The sequence below is a fragment of the Megachile rotundata genome, chromosome 5 (assembly GCF_050947335.1).
Source record: "Megachile rotundata isolate GNS110a chromosome 5, iyMegRotu1, whole genome shotgun sequence".
Lineage (NCBI taxonomy): Eukaryota > Metazoa > Arthropoda > Insecta > Hymenoptera > Megachilidae > Megachile > Megachile rotundata.
Window position 1 is genome coordinate 2,404,425 of NC_134987.1, and position 6,757 is coordinate 2,411,181.

The window sequence follows — 6,757 nt, forward strand, 5'->3', positions numbered from 1 at the left end:
AGCAGGAGAAATAGGATGCCCTTCACGGATGTGTCACTCGTTCTTGCAAGTATTCTTGGTTCATTTCTATCTCGTGGTTCACGTAAGACACGATTCAACTACCCTTTGCTCCAGGAAGGCGAGGTTCACTTGACGGAAAATGCCGCTCCTCCTTTTAGCAGAAAGTTCTTCTAACTTTCTTCCCTTTCCCTTTGTTTTTTTTTGCTTCGTTATATATCATACGAGTGCAATATTAGAATGAGAGACACACGCGCGGATTTTAGAATAAGTTTGTTATATGCTAGTGTATTAGTTGCCCTCTTCCTCTTTCCTCTTTAGTGTGTATGTGGAATCGCATAAAATTAAACTACTTACTTATAAGTAAGTTTTTGCGTGAACGCTTACAATTCTAACTTGCACCCTGTAGCGTCTTTATAGTGTACATATAAACCCCAAACCATTTATGGTTATACGTCACGTCAGGGAAAAACCCAAATTGTTTTAGGGCACCATAATTTTTAAGCAATATGAACCGTACTTAACCGTCATGCTGTAAACCTGTCCCTAAAATTTAGAATTTTTTTCCAACTACCTGCACAACCAAACCGTTAGTCCAGTCTTCCTCCCTCTATCTTCTATTTCCGCCCTCTATCAATTTCCTCCCTCTACAACTCACCTTGCGATTGGTACAACTACCACTTTATTACCAAAAAATTGTTTTCTTCGCACATTCCAAACTGTACAACAAGCAGAATCAATCTAAGTCTCAAGAAGTTGACTTAAAAACCTACTACAACCTATTGCTAAATAAACGCATTCAGCATTCTAACTATTTTGTGAATTTTTTAAAAACCTAACTTATACAAAATCGAGTTCACCCGGCACATTGAGTGCAACAATCGTGCTGCCTTCAATATATTGCGAAGAGCACGACATAACACACCCATTTTGACAATTCGTGAAATTTTTTGCGCTTAATAAAAAATGCTGATTAACCTTCTTGTGAAAGTTCTTTTAGCTTTTTTTCCTTCCTCCCTTTGTTTAGTATATCATTGTTTAGTATATCCGTGTTTTAAATAACACGGGTACAATCTTAGAATGCAAGCGTATTAAATTTTAAGTTATACAGTGTGCGTGCGTGCTGTGCAAGATCTTTGCTATTTTAAAATAAAAAACGTAAAGAACTCGCATATGCGAATCTATTGGCTAAATAGAGTAAGAACTAATTTATCCTTCCGATAAATGAGATTGTTATAATTGGAGGGTGGTAGGGATTTGAAGATAGGGTCTTCGTGTTTCGTGTTCAATATGGTTTCAATTAGCTAGAAAGCACTTTTGGTGGTTTTATGTTATGATTAGGTCATGATAATGGAAACCACATTGAACACGAAATGTAAACATATCAATAAGAAATACCGGTAAGTACAGTAACACGAAATATGTGAAATATTTCGTTTGTTTTTGACTCTCAATGGGTCTCAAGGTCATGATATGGTACATCGTTGACTTCTTTTTGATACGCCCTTTCATATGATATAAAAAAATATATACCATTCCATTTAAAAAACTGAAGGTTAGCTTCACTTCTCAAAAAATAGTATAAACACGAAAAATTTATATACTTCGTTATGTTGATTGTAAAAAACACTATCACTTTTTCCTCTTTCATTTTTTTCTCGTACCAGTCGTTTACGAAAAAAACGCAGGCTAGTAAATCTTTCAACACTCTGTATACACAAGTCGTTCCTTTTTTAGTTATCAGTGCCGTTGAACCGTCTCTTCGTTTAACGATCGCCTTATCCTCAACAAATCCATATTTCGTTATCTGCGAGAGTGGAACTAAATTATTTCTAAGCGCTGGAATGTAGAGTACGTCTGTTAATTTTATTCGATTCGTTCTAGTATTGCTCCATTTCACATTTAGTTTTATTTCTTCGACACCGCATGACTTCGTCCACTCATTACATGCCGTGTTTACTTTTGTTTTTGCATCTTCGTTAAACACAGTGAACTTATGTCTGTCATTTATCATGCGTTTCGTTGCTGTGCTGTCTAAGTACCACATGTTTTGATTTCAACACTTCAGCGTTATAAGCTATTGCTGTCATTGCGTCTTCGTTTCCTTTTGCTTCACGTTTCTTTCTCCGCTAACAATCGGCTCCTCGGTGTCCCACCTTTCCACACTCGTAGCATTTTCCATTGAATTTCGGCTGTTGCTTCAATGGAATGTTTTTGACTTTATTCGTACGAAAATTTACTTGCTTCGTCGTCCTAGTATGTATATAATGCCTCATCGTTGACGTCACTCTTCTTTTCCATTTCTCCTTTTTCATTTCGTTCGTTTTGTTGAGCTTCTTCCTCGAGCATTTTATTCTTTAAATTGCTCATACTACGAATTTCGCCGCACGATTTTATTGCCACGGTGAAGTTCTCATACTCTTCGGATGACGAGCCAAGCATTATGATGGACAATAAATCTTAGGGTATATTAATACTTGCCTCCGTCAACTGTTCAGCTTTGCTTGTAAAATCATTATGGTATTTTGCCATGGGTGCGTCTGGATCCTTTCTCATTCTGTGCAATTGTTTGTATAACGTTGCCTTGCGAACAGGATCTTTAGATTCGTATGCTGATCTGCATCGATCCATTCTATCAAATCAAAATATGTTATAGTCCACGTGAGATTAAGGAGAGTTAAAGTCATCATTTGGCAGTTATCGAATTTGTTAAAAAATAACAAGCCTTCAAAGTTTTGCCCATTTTGACAAAAACAAGCTTCACTTATGAATTTTTTCTCAGAAACTGATTGAGCTATGTTTCACGGCAGTCTCGCGACAAATGAATGCCCGTCGCGATAATAAACGCGGAATATATTCCTCGGCTGAAGGTGCAAATCTCAACCTATCTTTTGGATTCGTTGTCTACTCGTGACGTGTTGATGTTAAAATTAATCGAAATACAACCAGTTCAAGATTAGCCGCGCGTTGCCAAGTAACTCTCGCAAGAACAATCGCTATAAAGTAAAAATATGTAAGTGTCACTAAACACGAACGACGCGACGGCTTGTCTTACTATAGAGTCTGATTTCGAATTGTTCCCGCACGATGGATATGTCGTTGAAAAAATCTTATTTGATTTGTTTCTGAACGATTAACTTGTAGTTTCTACTCCGACGTTTGATTTGACTATCATAGTTCGCTGTCGTTTTGACTGCTACGAAGACAACGGAATCGAAGATCGTACGCTGATTGGATTTGATATTTTTTTCCAAATTCCAATCAGCGTGTCTCATTGACGATTGGGCCTACCCTCCTATAGCTCCTTTAGAGCGTCTTCGTCTAGGAAAGGTAGGAACCCGATAAGTTGACGGAAGGACTCCCAATGTCCGGGAATGCCGCGATTTTTTTTTCTAGGTACATTTGGCGGTCATAAATGACCGCTAGATCCGTACGTCCCAGTTTCTAAAGTTACCTTTCGGAAAAAGACCGTGTTTATGATCGAGAAGCGGCTGTTAAGGACGAAGCGAAAATTAACACTAAATTTATGACGATGACATATAAAAATAAGTACTGGCAAAACCCGAAATGTTTGGCTCAAAAATGGCTACTAACGGTCCGATCATAAATAAACTTTCGAAATCCGCACCCAGATGCACCGACGTACGAAACTAGCTACATTTTGTTTCTTTTATTCATAAAGAATTGGACTATTATAAAATATTTGTATCATCTTCCTTAATTTGTTTTATAATGTCGAAAAGTTTAAGCAGATTCTTTTTTTAACGTTTTTTTCTAAGGAGAGGCGTAAAGAGTTTAAATATAAATAAAATATGGTCATATTCCTCAAAGTTTCCCATTTATAAAATAATTTTAAGAAAAAAAATACACCGACTTCGAAATGCACTAAAAAGTAAAAAATAATTTCTATTTCATTCAATCATACAATTACGTCACAGATATGAATGAAACCTATTTACTAGTTAGGTAGTGTATTAAATACATTTCAACCTTTTTGGAGGCGGCGCAAAATTAAAAGATTATTTTGAATATGTTATTTAATCTTGCGCCGCCTCCGAAAAGGTTGAAATGTATTTAATATAATACCTAACGAGTAAATAGGTTTCATTCATATCTGTTACGTAATTGTATGATTACGTAACAATGCACCCTTCAGAAGGATGGAGCCTCGAAAATTGGCGTCACAAAATTCTAGACAGTAAGGAGTCTAATGTGATCTCAAAATTTCTTGATATTTTTTGCTATTTATTGTTACAATTAGACAGTTCAGATCTACAAAGAACCCCTCATATGTTGCATTACATGCATCAAAATTAAATGACGAGGGAAAAATAATTTCAATTTGAATCAACGATTTTCTTGATTATTTGTGGTGATGAAAAAATATTCAGATCAGATATATAAGATGGTTTTAAATTTTATTAGTACGATATTCTATAAGAAAAAGTATATTTTCCCAATGTAATTACGTAAAGAGTTTCCCATGAATCTGGGAAATCTCGAACTCCAAGGATAAATAGTAAACAATATTAAAGAGTTTTAGAATCACAGATTTCCTCTTATATTTAAGAACATGATGAGATATTATTCAGGTTTTAACAGAATAGTGTTAAAATTCTATTCATTACAATGTAAATACACAGACGCGGCTTCAGGATTATACTACTGTAACCTTAAAACTGATCGGCACGTTCTCGGGATATAAATGTATCATTAAGGGTATATAGAGAATACTAATGTACTGAATTTATGAAGAAAACAAAAAATGCCTACGATTTGGAAAGAATTGAAAATAGTTACTGTTTGAAAGTGGTAAGGAATTAGTTAAAAGTGGAATGGAACACCTTATTAAGTGCATGAAGAATCAAATTTTTCACTTCACTAATCACAGTTGAACAATAATAGGTTTCTAAATACAGTTTTACTGTAGTTATTAAATGGCTGCACATAAAAAAAATCAATTTCGAATATAATCAGACATGATTTCATGAAATAAAACTATTATAAAGTAGCACTTATGGTATATGAAACTAAAATTTGAAATTCACTTAGACTGCATACATCGTTTAATAATATTCTTAATACATATTACATGATATTTTTATTAACATTTTACTCGATTTATAGAAGTGGAAATGTTAAGTACTTAGCTTTTGACTTTGGTAGTGTAACCATTATTTGGTTCCAAAGAGATTACTGTATGTAAACACGCGACTAGAATGTAAGAAAAATACACTTTAATTACATGTTCAAAATGTATGCCGTCTTCCATCGCGTAATATTCCGGTCTTTTACTTCACATTTCCACTTCTGTAGATCGAGTAATATGTTAGTAAAAATATCATGTAATATATGTTTTGAATTCGTCTCGATGTCCTCTAAAGCTATGAATAAAAAGAAATGTATGTTCCTATTTAAAAAACCCAAGGTGACCTTGACTTTGCCAAGACAACAAACTGTTTTAAAAATTTGCTTTACTAATATCTATTGTGCACTTCATACCCTGCTAATATTGTCCTAAACATTTTTTCGTAAGGTGGCTGCAAGTGGGAGAAAAATCGTGAGTAGCGTTACAGGTAACACTCTGTATATGTACATAAGAGTGTTATTCACGATAAAAGGTTCGTAGCAAATACAATTTACTTTGAGTTTTAGTTAGATTTCGATCAAATATTGATTGAAATTTAACTAAATGTAATTTAACAAATGTTAGCTAGTAACGGTACACATGCTCAAAAAATGGAACCATATTGGTGTTCTGCAAAAGACTGGATGAGAGAAGAAGAATTTTATTGCCGGAATAATATTGACTTAATGACGGTTTTATTAGATGTGATCCAAGCACAATATGCGTTTTACTAAATAATAAAATTCACTTTAGTAGCACGTGAAAGTAAATTATACAATACACCAAAAGAACATATAACTTTTACACCAATGGACATCTGGACTTTCAAAACCATTATATGTTGTCCATATTTATTGAATACTGTGAAATTATGCAAAAAAATAAAAAAATGATGCCCCAATACAAAGTTTAATCATGTTTTGTATCACCAATATTTTTGAAGATATATGAGTAAGTCTATTTAAAAAGAACATTCTACTGCACTGATACAGGTATCCGAGTAAGTAATAAAAAAAAATTAACAAGTAAAATATGGCGTAAAAAAGAAAGGTTTTAGATTCAAAACAATTAACTACTTTAGTTGTTTCGAAACGCATGTTTTCAAAGCGACATTGCAGTACACGTGAAATTAGTCAGCTGCATAATATTGTACGATAAACAGCATCTGACATACAGTATTCTCTCCGTAAATGTTAAAACTTCGGGTCTCGATTGTAATATTTATGGAATAGGTACTACATATTTGGCCTTTCTCCCTCCCTCCCCCTTCCTCTCCCCCACTCCTCTCGCGAAAGGAGTTTTATGTCGATCGGAAACTGTAGACTTTCGAAACTGTAGCATTTTTCAAAAACTTTAAGTATATTAATTTGATAATATTTTGCTGATCGTTATTGATATAATAAAACTTGATTAAAGCAACGGATATAATTCCGAAGTACCCCGATAGAGAAAGGTGACTTTTGGTCGGATAGAGGGGGAAGGGAGAAAACTCCAAAAAATCAGGAGATGTCCACATCAGACTATTAATTTCAGAGATATTAATGAAAAACTTTCAGCATAATATATAGAATTCTGCCTATACAGACATAAGGAACAGACATAAGTTAGCAACCGATGACATAGTGGGTAGCC